Source organism: Cryptomeria japonica, chromosome 3 (genome assembly GCF_030272615.1).
Source record: "Cryptomeria japonica chromosome 3, Sugi_1.0, whole genome shotgun sequence".
Taxonomy (NCBI): Eukaryota; Viridiplantae; Streptophyta; class Pinopsida; order Cupressales; family Cupressaceae; genus Cryptomeria; species Cryptomeria japonica.
The window spans coordinates 559,430,619-559,450,753 of record NC_081407.1 but is presented as its reverse complement, the minus strand read 5'-3'; the positions used below and the strand labels follow the sequence as shown (position 1 = coordinate 559,450,753).

The 20,135-nt window shown below is 36.7% G+C and overlaps 1 pseudogene; it reads left to right on the top strand.

The window, feature by feature from the left end:
* The first annotated feature begins 8,990 nt into the window (after positions 1-8,990).
* LOC131029875 (probable indole-3-pyruvate monooxygenase YUCCA9) lies at positions 8,991-12,564 on the top strand (annotated as a pseudogene).
* Positions 12,565-20,135: the final 7,571 nt, after the last annotated feature.

Sequence of the window (20,135 nt, the reverse complement as noted above, 5' to 3'; positions counted from 1 at the left end):
ACCTGGTTTCAATGGGATGTCACGGCAGAGCTCTTTGGGATGAAAAGAGTTTAAATCTTCATAGGAGTATGCCAAGACGTCAACATACTGCTGCAATAATGCAACAAATTTTTGCATTTCTCCTTGTGAACAACACTTTCCAATGTTGATCATTTTTGGATTGTCTTCAGTCCCAATGTTTACTTGTTCATATCCAATTGACCTTGTAGCTGATCTTTGTTTCTTCTTAACATAGCGATCATGCTTGTCAAAAAGCTTTTCCAGTGAAACTAGACCCTTGGGGATCTTGTTTCCTTTTAATTGCAGAAATTTTTCTCCTGTTTCTGCATCAATACTTTCAATTGCATCTTTTGAAGGGCAGTGACTACCTTCAAAGTACAGATCGTCAAAATTATCAGAAATCTACAAAAAAATTATTACATGATGATCATCATTAAACACCTGCCAATGATCAGAGTTGTCAGGAACGCTTGGCCAGAAAACTAACTCAACAACATAAGTTGATCTTGAAAAATCTTTGTGAGGAACCAAAGAAGTTGCTGATACTGCTAACGAGTCAGCCCTGTCATTGAATTGGCAGGAAACCACAGATATATCAAAAGAATCAAATGCCTCTATCAGATCCCATACAAGGTTGCGATAATGCCGCAACCTTTCACTCCTTGTTTGATATATGTTCCTGACTTGACACACTATTAACTCAGCATCTCCTTGAGCATGCAAGTTCCTGATTCTCTTCTTCTGAGCAACATTCATTCCCAAAAGGAGTGATTTGTACTCAGCAGTGTTATTTGTGTTATCAAACTGCAATTTGAAAGAGAAAGGGAAAAAATTACCCTCAGGGGAAACCAAAACAATACCAGCTCCTAATCCGGTAGAAGAACAACTACAAATCAAACTCCATTGTCCAGACATCATCTGGACTACCAATGCTGATGGTATCAAAATTGAGAATTTCTTGTTGTGAAGTTGAAGGTCTTTCTGATTCCATAACACTAATTTCACAATCAACTGGGAAATCATTAGGTAGAATGGCACCATCACTCTCAGGAGTCACCTTCAAACCATCATCGGCATGCATGAAATAATTACCCATGCCTGATGATTCGAAAAGAATCTAGAACCGCTAATCGTCAGACTTGAAAACGATATATTTTGATTCTTTCTCTGGAAGTAACCTTTGGACAACTCCTTTAATAGGGATACGAGCCTCAATCATATCCATGTTTAACTCACCCCCAACATCTCTACATAAATTTCTTCCCAACAATAGCCCATAGGAGGCCGGTACATCGGCTACCAGTACTGTCATTTTGATTTTATTTTGTGAGAATGAAGCAAAGGCAAACTGTGCATCCTTGATTTGACCAATCAAGGGAACTTCCAAATGTTTTGGTCAAAGTTAAGCCAAGGGCATCAGCAACTTTTGAAGGCATAACATTATCAGATGCCCCATAGTCAATTACATAGTTACTAAGCTTATAACCATTTATCAACAAAGAGATGTAGAATGGTTCTATCTTCTCTACAGGAGAAGGGGAAGTTACTAAGTTGTTTTGAAGTGAATTTGACTTAGGAAGATTACTAGGGGTAGTATCTTTTTCTTTAACAAATTTGACCAAACGGTCAAATTGATCTGGATTAGATCTTAAAAATTCAACTTCAGACATTTGTATTTTGGTTTTCTTAGCATGATCTAAAATATCAAATGATTGAAAGGAATTTTTCATCAAAGACGGATTTGGATTCTCATTTTGAGAATCTAAAATATTTGGTACACTAGTCTTCGATGCATGTGTAGAAGAATTGACAGGTGCAGAAAAATTGATAGCAGTCGAAGAATCACTTACACTTTTATCCTTCACGGCATCCATTGAGATAGTGTTGTCTTTTGAAGGATTTGGTATGGGAGTCCCACGCTTTGCAATAGAAATTGGCAAACATTGAGAGTCCTTAATTTGAGTAGAGTCATCACTCTTCGCAATGATAGGTGATTGAGATGTCTATGCTTGCGAACAGGTGAATATTGCAAAGACATCTCCATCATGTGTATCTAGCGTATCATCTTCTTGATATTGCATAAACCTGATATTTGAGTCACCAGCCAACTCTGCATCACCTTCTTGATGAGAATTGACATCTTCTTCACCAAAAGGAGGAAGATAATTCTGTTCAACTTCATAATATCCTGTAGTTGAACTTTGGGGTGGTGCTTCCAACACAAGCCTCTCTAGAGCAGGAGGCAATTTATTCTGATTACGCATGGTGTAATTGGAAGCATTGTTTGGATAAGTCCTTCTTGGAACATCACAATAAGAAGTATTCCCTTGTGAAGAAATTTGCTTCTTAAGTGCCAACAACTCATTTGCTAGCTTCTGTATCATAGGATCAGTAGAACTATTTGAAGAGAAAGGTGCATCGACAACTTGATTACTCCTAACCTTGTTAGGATCTCTCCTTATCTTACCCGCAAGGATAAGATCATTTTCAACCGATATAGCCATTTGTTGAGCAACGGCCAAATCTGTAGGATTGTTCCTTCGCAAAAGAAAACTCACCTCTGGCAATTGGGCGTTGATGAAAAAGCATTTCAGGTTCCCAACAATGGGTTGTGAAGCAATTGGAATGCGATTGTGCAATCTATTGAACTTTGCTACAAATTCACGCATAGCTTCCTAGGGTTCTTTCTTCATTTGCGTTAACTAAGCCAGCAGTGCGTGATCATCTTCGACAGATTTGAACCTTGCTTCAAACAACATTCTGAGAGTTGCCCAATTTGTGATACAAGCGTTTGTAAGATGATAGAACCAATCAGTAGCAGCTCCATGTAAAGTCTCAATGAATAGTCACATCGAAACATCTTCATGCTCAACACCTAGGAGTCCACATGTGATGTAGAAGGCAACAATGTGTTCGTCCGGGTGTTGAGAACCATCACCCAAAAATTTGGGTAATTTTTTCCGCGTACCTTTGGGAAGTTCATGCAAAGGTGCGGTCAAGTTCAAAGGACCAAAAGCAGTACCCCAAGGTCCAGGAGCAGCCATCCTTAATGGAATATAGGATGGTATTACAAAATGATTTGCAAGTGGAACAACTGAAACTTGCAAACTTGATGCCTCACTTGGTATGGGAGATCGCCGTGTAGATGGAGGAAAACTTCGTGTCCGATGCAAAGGAGAAAATATCCGTGGAGGTGTCATAAAGGGAAAATTAAATTGCTGCAATACTTCAAAAGTAGGATCAACAATTCCTGCTAATCACTGCCCACGAGTGTAACTTCGATCAACCAAATTATGATTTGAAGAAAAACAACAATATGGAAATTAAAATGAAGTGCACTACAATCCAAAAGACAAACTGGTTGCACGTCGCTCCCCAGCAGAGTCGCCAAAAAACTGTTGGGTGAATATTTTGTCACCAGCGTACTAATGACAAAATATATAATTCACACAACGCAATTCTGAGAAATTAATCTCTCCTCTCATCAATGGGAGGTTCCCTATGAAATTTATCCTCTAATTAATAAGAAATTAAATTTGTGGGTTGGTGTTGGGCATATAACTCTCTTTTTTCAGAGTTTATGTATTCTCCCTTCACCTAGTTACAATTTCTCTACCTCTTCAGATACTTAAAGAAAAGAATTATTAATCTAACAAACTACACCAAGAGTTACTATTAAGTAGCACAAAGTCTTTTTTAAGGTAATGCTAATTCACACTGATCATTACAAATTAAACAATTAGAAACTTAGCTTGAAGCTCAAAGTCTTCAAGTATAGATTTTTAATCCATTAAACTACAAATAACCGCAGCAATACAAAGCTTACGACAAGTTACTCAATTTATCAGTAGATTTCTCAAGTATGCTAAGAGCGCAAAGTCTACTTGCAAGATTTGAGAGCTCTCTAACAACGTAGCAATATCTTAAAGATCAAGGAAGTAAAGATAATATATATTCAATGGACATAGGAACATTAAATTATATAAATGATTTTCTTGATACAACACAAAGTTTGTAATCAACAAAACTATTTTTTTTATTCGTTTGATAGGATTTTCACCACAAAAAGCCCAAAGTCTTAGTTGGGAAAAAAAATTTGCAGAGTTTTGCTAAGCATGAAAAAGATAAAATATTTATAAAAAAGGTCCTCCTTATATAGGAAAAGAAGTTGAGAAAAATGTGGGCACAGTTGACCTATTCAACTGTACAACCCCATTTTACTACAACTACTACAAAAAGAAAATGTGCAGCTACATGAAAATTGACAACATCTATCGGTGCAGCTGCATGAGGAAAGGGTGCCAAAAGGGGGGTACTTCATTCTTGATTCTCTTCTTCATTGGATTTCTGGAAATCTTCAAATTTAGCAAGGATGGCTTTCATCTCTACTTTGTTTGGCATCAAGGTAGAACTTGTGATGATTTGGACGTAGGACATTGCATCTTGAATCTTCACCTGTTTCTTTTTAACATCCCTCAGCATGGATGCGAGGACTTCAAAGCTTACCTGAATTTCTAACAGTTTATCAAATGTATCAAGCGAGAAATCTTGTCCCACGCATTGATCCATCAAGGAAAGGAATTCCTTCATGACAACTTTAGCAGTGATGAGATTTTGATTGCCATCATAGAAAGAGCAAGGGAGATCACCAACTTTGGAAAAAATAAGGTCAACCTCTTCATCACCTTCTTTCTTGTCCCGGTCCAGCTCTGTAATCATTAACTTCATTGTCTCTTGCTTATGAGACAATAAAGACAAGATCTGAATGTACTTCTCCCTTGTGGGAATTACCTTATTCTCAACCAGGACATCTATCCTGAAGTCCTCTATTTTGCTCCACAAGGTAGTACATCTCACAACTTCCTCAATCTCTTGTGATAAAGAGGTTTTGAGTCCTTGCATCCTACTCTGGATTACTTCATAATCAGACAATAGCTCCATTATTGAGCTCAGAAGATGAGAGCCTTCTGACCTTAGCCGTGAAATCCACTCGTCAATCACTCGGCCTTTAGCTCCCACCTGTTCAATCTTCCCAAGGACTTCAGTATCTATTGAGGATCCTATGGGTTCAACCTCTTGAGAAGATTGTGTTACCTTTAAAAGAACGTTGGTCAATTGTTCACACTTCTGCTTCAAGCTATTTTTCTCATCCCTCTCTTGATCCAATCTTCTCAACAAAGAATTAAGGGTTGTTTGAGAATCTAATTTCACACTCTCATGTGTTTCCACCTCGAGCTCTATGACCTGCATGGTATAATCTTCAGATCGTATGTTGCCTTTGTCCTTGTCTGATGATGGCACCATAACTTCAGCATATTTTCTCTTGGAAGTTGGGTCTACTACCACCCCAGATACCATCTTTGGATTTTTTGTTCCCTTCAGCTTTGGAGGAACTAAAAGTTCAAAGTCAAACTCATCTGGAGATATCACCTATTTTTTCCTCTTAGGGGCCACTACTTACATCCAAGGGGGTAGTTTTGGATTGGATGATGGAGTAGTAGCTCCTTGCTGATTTTGCGTTGAGGCTTTGGGAGCAGGTTGACTGGAGCTTGGAGCAGTTGTGAGTGTTACTGATGGTGTTGATATTGAGGTATCTAGTGGAACATTTGTTGTTGCTATCTCTTTAGTTACAGATGGGAGAGTTGAGGGTGCCGTGAATGTAACTTCAGCACTTACCAATGGAGGAATTGCTATGGTGGTGGTCGTAGTGATGGGTAAATCTACTGAAACATTTTCTGCAAGTGCATCTTCCAAGGTTTGATTAAAATCCATCATTGTGGATTCAAAAGTAGATGAAGTGATATCATCTAAATTAGAGAAGTTGGTTATTGTGAAAACCTGGCCAATGGTCTCTGATTGCGTCATGCCCATACTCAGATCTCCATCTTCTAGAAAATCCTCATCCTCTTGGTTAAAGTCAGAGTCAGATTCAATAGAGTGGATGATTACTTGTGAGGTAATCGGGGCATCAACTTCAGCAGGGTGTGATACTTCTTCTGCCTATATTTCCTCTTGTTGAGGAATTTCACCTTCTTTAATCTCTTTTCCTTTTCCAACTTCACTGGCAGATGGTTGATCTGGATCTTTCAAGACTGCTTCCTATGATGCGGATGATGATTCACCCTTCTTCGACCCTTTAACTGTAAATTTGATTTTGGGTCCTTTACCTTTCGATTGTACCATAGGAGCTGAGGATAGTGCTTGTGAGTCTACCCTGCTCTTTGTTCTTGTTTTAGCTATAGCTGTCTTGCCCAATGGTCCATCACTATTGTCATCATTTCCTGAACTAGTGGGAAGCTGTTTCATCCTAAGATTCTTTTTTAGCAACCAAGCATTGGTGTTTGCTAAGATAGGAGAGATCCTTTGTGTCATAGATTTGCTTTCTTTCTTTGACCATTGCACAAGTGGATGTGGGGAATCAACAATCTTCTTCTCATAATAAATAGGGTCCATTATGTCATTGGTGTCTTCCATGGTCATTGGGATCTTAGCTAGATCCAAATTTTCAATTTGTTCTAGAGTAAGGCGGCTAAAATCCATCCTTCTTATATCCTTCTCATTCTGACAATCTGCCCAAACATCCTCAAACCTATAAACATGAGTATAAGTCCTTTTGAGTTTTTTCTTTATACCACGAAAGTCAAAATTGGTTCGGGCCTTGAATCTTCTCACGGTATTCCACTGCATTTCTTCCTCCATATTTTTGGCCTTGGGATTGGTTAGCACTGAGTACCTACCAATCGATTATGGGAATTTCAGCCCAGCTTGTGATTGTTTCTCATGCACACTAATCAGTTGTCTGCACAACTCCATAAGGACAATTTTGTCTAAAGGGAACCTTGGAAGAATGAAGGGCTCACCTGAGAAACATCCAATTTGGATATAGGTGAATGTGGGAAACTGCAGAAATACACACCCAAAATGAGATACCCTGTTGTAAGCGGCCTCTGATATTCTCCTCTTCTGCAGGCCTTTATCAAAAATGCACTTCCATACAATGAAGAAGGCATCATTGACTCTTCTATAATAGTTACCTTTATTCTTGATGGTAAGTTGATCATAATACTCCCAGACGGGCACCAATCTTTTGTCACCCTTGGTAGACAAGCCTGGATATTGCCTCATTGAAGCAGCTGCATAAACCAGGTACGAGGTCATGTAAAAATTCAGTGTCACCTTGACCTCCTTCAATTGAGCACAAAGCGCATCACTGATCAACTGTCCCCAATCGATTCTCGCGACCCCCTTTCTGATTATATTTATGTAATAAGACATCCAGTTTTGAAAATAATGAGTCTTTTAAGCCTCTCACTCTGGATAACATGGTGACCATGTCATTATATTCCTCATTAAAATCACTCCTATGGAAGGACTTAGGCCATCGTGTGGTGAGGGAACTTCTTGCAGCAGAGAGATAAACAATATTGATTACCTTTTTGCATTTATCCTCATGTTTCACGTAGTACTCTTGAGCACTCTCTTGAGAAATATTAGCTACTTCTTCAACTGATGAACCTTTGAAGATACTATTGAAGAATACACTGTCTAGGGTCATGATGACATTATGATCTTCATCTTTTACATGTCTTGTGTTTGGATCAAAGTGATTAGCTACTGCTAGCACAAATTCAAGATCATGAGCTGCAACTGGGAAAGATGCATACTTATGCAGCTCAGATCTGATTAAGCTGGTTAGACGAGTAGGAGCCTTTTGAACGCGGTCAACAAAATCTTGCATATCAACATGCCCAATTTTGGTGTCTCTGATCTCCTTAATATTTGAGTCTCCTGAACTCTCTGGGTACAGATTCAAGTACCTGTCGTACTTGTATTTCATCTTTCTTGATGATGCTTTACTTGGAGAAGGTTCCAACTGACCCGAGGAAGACTCGAGCTTGTTGTGAGGGAGCTTTGACATTCGTGATGACTGCATTCAACACTGATGATTAGCTATTCATCATTATCAAAATCAATTTTTCTCAAACGGATAAAAAAACGGGCCTCAAAACAGGCTTAGGAGTAAAACTGCCAAAACAGCAAGTCGGGGAAAAAAGTCCGACCTGCTCTTTTGAAAACAAAAATTGCACATCGGACTTTAAAGTCCAAAATGCAATTAAAATAACTTGATCAGCACATCGGACTTTAAATTCCGATGTGCGATTATGGAATGGGTTATCAACACATCGGACTTTAAATTCCGATGTGCGATTATGGAATGGGTTATCAACACATCGAACTTTAAAGTTTGATGTGTCAATCCGTGGGAAAAAAGTAACACATTGGACTTTAAAGTCCAATGTGTAAGGGAGAAAACTTAAAACAAGCCCATCAGACTATAAAGACCGATGTGCTTACAAAGAGAAAAACACTTGGTTGACATGTCGGGTTTAAAAACCCGACATGTCAACCTATCCTTCTCTACATATCGGATTTTAAAGTCCGATATGTGAAGGTTAAGCTCCCGCATATTGGACTTTAAAATCCGATATGCGGAGATCCTTTTCTCCAGTTGCACATTGGACTTTAAAGCCCGGTATGTGGCTAGAAAAGGGGGTCTTTAGAGGAATAAGAAGGAAGGGGACTTCAGAGGAATAAGAAGGAAGGAGCAATTGGATTTTAAAATACGAATGCTCTTCCGACACACAAAGAAAAAACCAAAAGAAAATAAGACAAGATGAACCAAAAAGACAAAAGCAAACAAAAACCCAAAAAGAAAACAAAGAACAAACCCTACCTCTTCCACAACAAATGATGTTGAAAAATCTGACAAGGAGAGATCTGATCCAAGTCGAGTGAGGTAAATGGAGGAGGGCGCGCGCAGGACAAACCAAAATGAAGACTAAAAACGCAAAAATTAACTTAAAAAGCATTTAATCAAACCCTAATTTATCAATTAATGCGGCATTTAATACAACTCGCAGTTGCATGTAGGACTTTAAAGTCCAACATGTAGGCTAGGAACACTTACACGTTGGTCTTTAAAGTCCGACATGCAACCTATGGACAAACCACCTTCAGTTCGGACTTTAAAGTACGAACTGCAGGCTAAAACCACATGGAGTTTAGACTTTAATGTCCGAACTGCAGGCCAGAAAACCTACAAATACAAACCTTACCTCTCTGTCAGAATCATTATATGAGGCAGCGCCAACCTTTCGTTCTCGTACTTACTGACCTTCACGTATTTTACGAGGTTTTCTACTTTATTGGAATGAATCTGAAACTTTAATGAAGCTTCCGATAACTTTTACAAGTTTTTCGTGGAGATTCTGAAGCCATTGTATCTAGAAAGAGTTATATTCTCCGTCCTCTTTATTATCTGTGTGATCTCTGTAGAAGTAGAAGTAGAAGTGGTTTTCCCCAACGTTGTGTGTGGGTTGATGGAGCCATAATTGTAGGAGGAGGCCCATCGGGGCTCGCCACGGCTGCCTGCTTAAAGAAGAAAGGAGTTCCCTCCATTATATTGGAGAGAGGTGATTGCATAGCTTCTCTTTGGCGGCACAAAACATATGATTGCCTCAAGTTTCACTTGCCCAAGTGCTTCTGTGAGCTTCCTTACGTTCCTTTTCCTAGGGAGTTCCCCACGTATCCTACCAAGTATGAGTTCATTGGATACCTGGAAGCTTATGCACAGCATTTTAAGCTCAGCCTACGCTTAAACGAGTGCGTGGAGTGGGCATGTTATGATGAAAGGTTGGGGAAGTGGAGGGTGCGCACAGTGAGTTCATGTGGTGGGGAGGAGAGGGGATGTATTTATATTTGCAGGTGGGTGGTTGCAGCCACTGGAGAGAACGCTGAGCCTCGCATTCCGGAAATCAAAGGAATGGAGCTATTTAAGGGGCCCATCTTTCATGCAAGCACCTACAAAAAGGGTGCTGATTTTCAAGGGCAGAATGTCTTGGTGGTGGGTTGTGCGCACTCTGGCATGGAAATCAGCCTCGATCTTGCCAATCACAATGCTAATCCATTCATGGTAGTCCGCAGCTCTGTAAGTTAAATGGGATTTACTCTTTTTTATTTTTTTTAATCTGAGCTTTAAAGCTTTGCGACAAGAAGTATATTATAATTCAATTCAAAGAGTTTATAAATATTGATGAATTAGCTTGATTGTTTTTGGATATGATAGTTTTATTTATTGTTGTTCTTATAAGAAAATAATTAATTATTAATTATCATATTTATCAAAATAAAGCAAACCATCTATTTGTTTACTTGTTAATGGATAATTGAGATTGGAGTGTCCACTCGAAAGTATGGAAGTATGAAAGCATGCAAAAGAAAGCTTTCTTTTGTAGTCTAAAAAGCTTCATGGAAATCCTGGTTTTTTTAGCACTATTTTGGTATCAGTTCTGATGAAAATGAAAGGATTGCAGTGAGTCAAGATCACGCTAGTGTTTCTCATGATTTCTGATTCATTATTTAGCTTGAATTCTAGAAAATAAAGGAAGATAGAAAGGTAAATGTTTTGATTATTTTTTCTATATACAATCTAATGGATATTATGCAATTTCAAATGAGAGGTGAATGTTCATTGCCAAATTTTAGGGTAGTAAATTTCTTTTTATAAAATCTCATTATTGTTTTAGTGTCAATTATTTTTCTTTAAGTATTCAATTCTTTTGGTTTTTTTAGTATTGTTGAAGTGTCAATATATTGAACTATTTTATTTGTTTTAACCTCAAATTTGCATTAAAGAAGATTTTTAAAAAAGGACAATTGATTATAAATATCTAATAAAATATTTTGAAGGTGCACATGCTCCCAAGAGATGTTTGGTATATCCACATTTGGAATAAGTGTATGGTATGGTTTCCTATATGGCTAGTGGATCAACTACTTTTATGTGTTGCATGGGTGGTGTTCGGTAGTACATATAATTATGGGATCAAGAGGCCTTTAATGGGTCCATTACAACTAAAAAAAGTAGCAAGGAGAACTCCTGCATTGGACACAAGGTCCATAGCTAAAATCAAGAAGGGAGAGATCAAGCTATATGAAATTCATGCTATAGGAAGTCCTATTTTAACAAACTCTGGCATGGAAATCGACCTCGATCTTTCCAATCACAATGCTAATCCATTCATGGTAGTCTGCAGCTCTGGAAGTTAAATAGGATTTATTTATTTTTATCTTGAGGTTTAGATCTTGGTGACAAGAAGCATATTATAATTCAATCCAAATATTTTATTAATAATGATGAATTAGCTTGATGGTTTTTGGGAGCTTGGTTCAATTTGATAGTTTATCTATTTTTTTCTTATAAGATAATAAAATATCATATTTATCAAAATAAAGAAAACCATCTATTTGTTTACTTGTTAATGGATAATTGAAATTGCAGTGTCAACTCGAGAGTATGGTAGTATGAAAGCATGCAAAAGAAAGTTTTCTTCTATAGTCTAAAAAGCTTCTTGGAAATCATGGGTTTTTTTGCACTATTTTGGTATCAGTTCTGGTGAAAATGAAAGGATTGCAATGAGTGAAGATCATGCTAGTGTTTCTCATAATTTCTAACTCATTATTTAGAATATATTTGATCTAGGTAGCTTGAATTCAAGAAAATAAGGGAAGATAGAAAGGTAAATGCTTTGATTATTTTTTCTATATACAATCTAATGGATAGTATGAGATTTAAAATGAAAGGTGAACGTTCATTGACATATTTTAAAGTAGCAAACTTCTTTTTATAAAATCTCATTATTGTTTAAGTGTCAATTATTTTTCTTTAAGTATTCAATTCTTTTGGTTTTTTTAGTATTGTTGAAGTGTCAATATATTGAAATATTTTATTTATTTTAACCTCAATTTTGTATTAAAGAAGATTTTTGAAAAAGGACAACTGATTATAAATATCTAATAAAATATTTTGAAGGTGCACGTGCTCCCAAGAGATATGTTTGGTATATCCATATTTGGAATAAGCATATGGTTTTTGAAATGGTTTCCTATATGGCTAGTGGATCAACTACTTTTATGTGTTGCATGGGTAGTGTTTGATAGTACAAACAATTATGGGATCAAGAGGCCGTTAATGGGCCCATTACAACTAAAAAAAGTAGCAAGGAGAACTCATGCATTGGACACGGGTTCCATAGCTAAAATCAAGAAGGGAGAGATCAAGGTATATGAAATTCATACTATAGGAAGTCTTATTTTAACAAAGACTAATATGTTTCTCTTAACTATAATCAATTATTTGGTGGCATAGGTTGTACCTGCATTAGATTGTCTCACTTGCAATGGGGCTAAATTCATAAATGGCGAAGAGATGAAATTTGATTCTATCATTTTGGCAACGGGGTATAAAAGTAACATGTCATCATGGCTAAAGGTAATTACTATCAATTCATTATTTCATTCATCTTGTGTTATTAACATAGTGGCTTTTATGTTGTATTCTAGGATACAAAATTCTTCTCAACAGATGGCATACCAAATGGATAGAAAGGAGAGAATGGAATATATGCGATTGGGTTCATAGGACAAGGATTGTTGGGTGTGTCTATAGATGCCATGTGTGTTGCTCAAGACATTGAAATTTTATGGAAGAAGATTATCAAGTAGCTCACTTTCTATACAAGAGATAAATAATGGTTTATAATGGAAGATTAATTGTTCCAAATTTTGACCTCATTTGTCCTTCTCCTAGCATTCTCCTCTTAAAATTAAATTTATTTTCTATTCACGTAAACTATGTGTTTATTTTTTATCAACATTTTGAAAATCGAATTGACTATTCATTAAAAAATTCTATTTTTTGTGAATGAAACTTTTTGTGTGATTGATGGTAATTCAACTTACTAGTAAAGAGTAGAGTATAGGTTGAGTTTTCATATGGTAGTCCAATGCATATGTGGGTAAATATATTTATTTTTTTATTTTAATGTTGAGGTATCCCCGCGTCTTAACCCAACGACTCCCACAAGACCTTGCCTTGGGCTTACTTTTTTGATGGGATGGAGCACAAATCTAGTGATTTTTTTTGATCTAGTAGATGAGCACACTACAAAAATCAAAACCTCAAAATTCCAAAACTCTCAAAGCTCCCCCTAAGATGATTATTATATTTTTCACTTCCCTACACTCCCCCTTTGAAATCAATGGCAAAGGAAGGGATCCACATGCCAAAATTCATACAAGATTCCTATGAATAGAATGCATAGATACAAATAGACTCTCCTAACTTACATATATTTGAATACATCTGCAAAAATATTCTTCACTAAGATTAGATCACTATTCCAGCCTTTCTTGAGACTCTCCAAAATTAAAATTTGCCCATTGAAAAAGAAATGCTTGAAATTATGTTGTCTGAAGGTTTGAGGGTTCATTGGTTACCATAGCAGCTTGGGATTCCTTCAAAGCACTGAATAAAGTTTCCAATTTGGGAGCAAGTAGGCTCCGAAGTTAACCGAATCTACCAACAATTCTATCCTTTTCATGCATCAGCTTCTTGATCTTTTCAATCAAGGAAATGGCTTGAACTTATTGACTAGCCACTAAAATAGTCAAGGGATCAAAGGATTGGGATATACTTGCCAATATCTTCGCATTCTCTTTTATTTGCTTCTTAATATCCTCAGTAAACTTAGAAAATAATAGGAATGACTTGTAGACACTACCTCCTTCAGATAAAACATTTTGAATACTCTTTATGCACGTGCCTAACAAGATTCTATCATTTGCAGTCATATTCTTCAATGAACTGAACTTGTTGGCATCAAATTAATTTTGGACCTTAACATCAACTGACTTCTCAAGTGATTCAAAATAAATACTCACCAAATTTATTAGGATTTTCAACTGAACAAGGGGAGTATCTGATGTGTCCTTGACATATGAAGGCATGATATTCTCCAAGACATTGGATGCAAGAGTAAGTAACTCACTGTCCTTAATATGAGACTTCAACATCTCCTCCCTTGCTTTGGATTGAGAGAATGATACTAGCTTCAATTTTTGGATGGGAGAAAGAGTGGCTAGATCGATAGGCCCTTGGACCAACTCAAGATCATCCATTTATTGCTTTCTTTCTCTCCATTAGAGGGCTTGTCCTTAGAGACTTTTGATGCTTTAGTGCCCTTGGACTTTATCTCCTTCATAACCTCATTGGACTTAGTCTCTTCATCATCCTTAACAGTAACCTATACCCTTGTGCCTTTATCCTTCTTCCTCTTTTCTCCTTTATTGGATGGTTTGGCTTCAGATTTCACAGAGTTGGTTGGCTTTTGAGAACTGGGGGAAGGTGTAGAGCTCCTAGATTGTCTTGACTCTACAGAGGAGGCTTTCGGATTGAATTTCTTAACCTTGACTATTTCCTCTACAGTTGGCATATTCCTCTTCCTTGCATCTTTGACTGCTTCAGTAGTAATGCCAATACTCTCTATATATTGCTCCACCTCCTTTCTCACTTTCCTTACCATTTCCGGCTTCGTGAATCGCCTATACAATTGCAAGTCCTTTTAAGAGAATGTGCCAAACCTTTCTTCTGAAGAATCAATAGGCTTACTCAACAAATGTTGAACATACACCTCCAATATCTGCTCATCAACCTCATACCCCATGGGCATGATCCATACAATTCTTGGCTCCACTACTTCCATTAGACATTGATCAATTTCTACCATGAAGCATATTATATCCTTTTAATTCTCCACTATATATTTAGGGATCCTTTCCCTAGCCTGCATTATGCTTTGAAAGTTCTTGAACTATCCCCAAAGTGTAGTTCTCCGGGTTTTGCTATCACCAATGTTGTATAAAAGATCTATGATCTGGACTGCCACTGGTTTGTCACCAGCCCATTGAATATTATCAATACCTAGAACTTCATTCATAAAGTAGAAGAATATGCATAAGATCAAGGTGCCAAATTTGAATGCATTTTTCTTGTCCTTCTTTATGCTGGTCAGATTCTTTATAAGTTGGCTCCGGAGTAGCTTAAATAGATCATACTCCTTGTTCTCCTTCACCATCTGATATGTAACATATATAGTAGTACTAGACACAGAATTACCTGACTGGAGTGATAAACCTTGTATCTAATAACCCTTGAAGAAAATTTCACATCTGGCTAAATAATATCATTTATTGTCATAGCCCTTTTATCAAACTTGGAACCAGATGCATTTGTGACCATCTGATTCTTCATAGACCGAAGTGTGGGAAGACCATTGGATGAGCTTAAACCTATTACAATTTTGATTACATCTTTTGTGAACTTGAATGATTGGTTCAACCAAATGAATTCATCATGAATTCGGCTCAGAACATACTAGACCCACTGATTTTCATTAAACATTGGAAACCTAACAACCTGCATAAAGTTATTTTCCTTCAAAGCATTGAATTTGGGCTTGATATTAAAATCCTCTCCTAATATATGATTGGTGTACAGATTCAACAACTGGAAACCTCTTAATTTTTCAATATTCACATGAATGTATGCACTGATATGTTCGACATGAAGAACACTGTACAAAACCATTGAAAATGTGCCTTGTAGATCATCTTCCATGGATTTGTATGGGTGCTTCTTGAACTTTGGGCAGGATCTCTCAGTTATATCAACTACCAAAGGTGTATCAATTGTAGAGATATCAAATTTACAAACTTTACAGAGAAATACCTTACTTTGCCAGTTTAGGGTTTCCACGCTGAATCACCTTCACACTTCAATCACTCAGAAATCTTCTCACAGAGCTCGCTTCTACTCTCTCTTATAGAATGTAAAGTGACAAATGAAAGGTAAAGGTTTCCTTTTATCATTCACAATTTTATCTTTTTGATGTAATAAATGCACTTTCCCTAACCCTTTTGGACACCCTGTTACCACAGAATACTTGCAAAATTTCTCCTACAAATCTCCAATTTCGCTTAAATACTTCCAGAAATTTTTCTAGATGATTTTCAATACATCAATGCAACTACTAATAGTCTGCTGCATTCCAGCACCAATTGCTGGTAGGGGAGGAAAATATTTTCTTGAAAACTCCCCATAGGCCAGAGGCCTTAAACTAATTTCTGGAGGAATTTCCATCACCGAATTTAGGTGCGGATCCATTTCCTACATTGTCATCTCTCTTTTTCACCCATGTCTTCTTGATCTGATTGCTAATCTCATCCATGGTTAATTTTCATTTTCCCTTATCATCTTTTTGCACACTTTTATTCTTGTTTGTCGGACCCTTCCTATCCACATTCTTTCTTCTACAAAATTTTGCAATGTGACTAGATTTGTTGAAATTATAGCATACAACATTTCTTTGTCTAGGCCTGTAATTTGCTTGATTTCCTCTTGATCTACACTGATTAGCAATATGACCAAACCTACCACAAGCATAATATCTAACATTCCTTCTATTGAGAGAGTTATTTGTCATACTTCTGCATTCATTTGATTTATGACCATACTTATTGCAGTTGAAACACTAGCTGAAGAAAGATGGACTATTTTGATTCATCATATTTCTGCATTGACTAGCTTTATGACCAAATTTATTGCAAACAAAAAAATCACCATTGAACTTTTGAGCATTAGGTTGCCTTACCAAAGACCTTTTAACTTTTCTCTTTTTATGTTCTGACTTAGGATTGCTTTGACCAGATCCAGAGATTTCTCCTTTCTCATATCCAAGACCTCGCTTGTCATCCTCATTCTTTTGAATTTGCAGCAATACATCAAGTTTAGCTAAGCTACTCTTGAAATTTTCCTTGTACTCATTCACCATAGAAATTTCATCCCTAAGAATGACAATCTGCCTTTCAAGCTCTTCTTCATTGTTTTTGGATTGTTGTAATTCAAGCTTCGGCTGATCATTTTCACAATTGATTTTGTAGCATTCATCAGATCTTTCTTTCATAGACTGATTAAGGTTCTCTTCATTCTTCTTTCTTTCCTCAATCTCCTCGGTCAACCTCATTACTATAGTATCCATCTCATTTTTCTGGACTACATTATCTCTAGCAAGATTCTCACATTCTTCTATTTTCTCCTTCAAAGCTTGATTCAAGGGACCATCATCTATGGTTTGGATTTATTTTTGCTTTAGCTTATCAACAAGTTCCTTACTCTTTTCCCTAGACTTATTCAATTGCTCCTTCAATGACCGAATGAAATTTTCTGCATCTTTAAGATTCACTTTCAATTCCTGGACTTCAACTTTGGACTGATCAAGATCATCAAGTGCAACAAGAAGCGGATGTTGAAGACAACCAGAATCCATTTCACCACCTTCCCAAATCCTCCTCAAGATGTTAAACTTCTTCCAAGGAACTAGGCTTTGATACCAATTGTTGGAATAAAGGAACACTGAGAGAGAGGGTGAATCAATGTTTTGCAAATTTTAACTTTGTTAATCTGTTCATTCAACCGCGTAAAGAAATTAATCAAAATAAAGATGCAAGAACACAACACAAGCAACCACAACACCATAACACTAGGATTTTATACATGGAAAACCTGGTCAAGGGAAAAACCACAGTGGGGATGAGACCCACAAGATGAGTATACTCAAATATAAATTTTTACAATGGAATGCACATGCATTCAAGCACACTACCTAGAGCTCACTACTCAAAAGAGAGGCTCACTACCTACAAATGAGTTACATAAGATTACTGAAGTACATGAACTAAATAATAGCATCTACAAATGCCTGATTATAGTTCCAGTTAAGCATATTACACAAAAAAAATTATTATGCCTCATACTATTGTGCTCTGATTCGGAGCATAAATCTCTAATCTGCACACGTGAAACTATGCACAATCGATCACCAACACCTTTCACATTCACCACACACTAAAATGATCAAATACATCACTTATATATATCCACAACAAGATATTAGATCAACCACATGTTGGCTTCAAGAACACTTAGCATATTATGAAACATGTACATACTGTCAGCTCAATCCGAACTCAAAATACCAATGCATACCAAAAAAATTGTCCATACACTACAACAATCAAACTAAACACCTGGAACACAAAAATAATCACTGAAATCAATCCATATAATCTGCATAAGGATTATCCACACAAGTCACTTGTCCTACACTAATAAACTGAACATTGATACACCAGAGCTTCTAACATGAACACTAATCATCACCAAAGGATAAAACTTTGGAATAAGGCTATCCAAACATCCATCAACCTAGAACCAAATCTGCAACACACGATAATAATTAAAAAGGATGTATCAACCAAAATGCACAACACTGTCAGATGCTCTATTCTAGCTTGCCGAACTTGAACCAATCTTGAATATGACTTCTAGTAGGATCACTGACTTGGGTTGCCATCAATGACAACACTGGAAAACTTGTGCAGTGTCTCTTGCCAACACTTAAGTGTTGTAATATAATTTATTATGACATATTCTTCATAGTAAACTTCAAGTGGAATTGTCACCTCGGTCAAGTTTGTCCTCCGTATAGATTTCATGTGATAGTCAAGCTCAAAGACCCTTTCTACTCCTGACCTTAAAGAATACATTTCTTTTAGATAATTTTGCACTTCCTCTAGAGTATCTGGGCTGATTGAAAAAACCTACAAATTCAGTCACGTGGTAGAAAAGAGCCGTTATTTTGCTTCTGTATAACATCTTTCTCCATCCACATAATCTACCACATGAATTCTAGTAAATCTACTCTTGAAGAAATGAATTTGGGCTGATGGTGGGGGGCCTGAGGAAATCCATAAAATCTAATGGGTGTATAATCAAACATACAAAACCAGTTACCAAAATTGTGTATATGTCCTTGCTCTAGTTTCAAGACCAAAGGCCTAAGCACTTCAATCATCTATTGTGGTAGTCTTGGTGAGAGATGATTTAAAGTGGTCACAATTGTTACTAAAAAATCATCATGAAAATTTACATAATCATTGTTTTGGAATCTTTTGTCCCATATGTAACACCACCGTTGAACCGAAAACCTATTCCCTTGATCATCAAATATCCCCAAATTTAGCTTCTGGCTCCATCTGTTCCCATTCTGATAAAAAATTAAATGATAGAACAAAGAATAATGTATGAAGTCAAATAGACCTTTCCATTCTTTCAACTTGACCAATTGCTCATGTATCAGTTTGTCAATTTTTGAGGCAAAGTCAAATTCTATGTTCATCTTTGAGTTTTGTATTCTCATGGCCATCATCATTAGGAAAATATAAATTGTGTCCCTTGCATCCCTCCTAAGTATTTGAGACATTGCAAAGTATGTTCTTTTGAAATATACCTAAAATTCATCCATTGAAATGGGTTCACTGTCCGCAATGGCTACTATTCTATTGTTCAAGCCCCTCCTTCTATACAATGGAAGCTCATCCCTTCAGTAGGTATTTCTCGATCTTATATTTTTTCTCTGATTTCTCTAAATCAACCTTGGTTAGAGCTTGTTTATTCAACATAAAACATTTAGTGATGGCTGATTTAGTTACTTCTATCATATAAGACCTGATAGGTATCCTTATTTTCCTTTTGACAGGATGATAATATTGTGCTAACATTCTAATAAGCTCAACATCCACAAAAACATTGGGCACTATCAATTTAGCCAGTCTAAGGTACAAGGGCTTGATACAATGACCTTATCATCCCTCTTATCATAGAAATACCAAAACAAATCCTAGATAGGAATGGGAATCATAGCTTTCCTACATCCCTAAGCTTCATCCCTAAAAAAATTTCTTGGAGCTCTGTCATCAGATTTGGCAACACATCTAACAAGGACTATTGTAAGGGCCTTCTCTTAGGGGTTGAAGACTCGCCCTTTTTCTTTCAAGACTCTGTTTTACAAGGCATTGTAAAATTCTCACTTTTAAACTAGCTATACTTGAATTCTACTTCACAAAATCACTCAAATTCAACACTGCAAATGACTCTTTTCACTACATAAGAGCTAGTTACTTACTTGTTTCAGGACCTTGGCTTGTTCCTAAATTTATTCATCATGTCACATAGAGCTCTAATTTTGAATTCCTTCATGTCACACAGAGCTCTAATTTTGAATTCCTTCAAATACAGAGTGATGAAAATGGGATTGAAATTAAGTTTTATGTTTTTTTGCATTCTATCAATTTCACCATTAATGCATGCTCGTGTCAAGGTGGTCAACTTTCAAAAT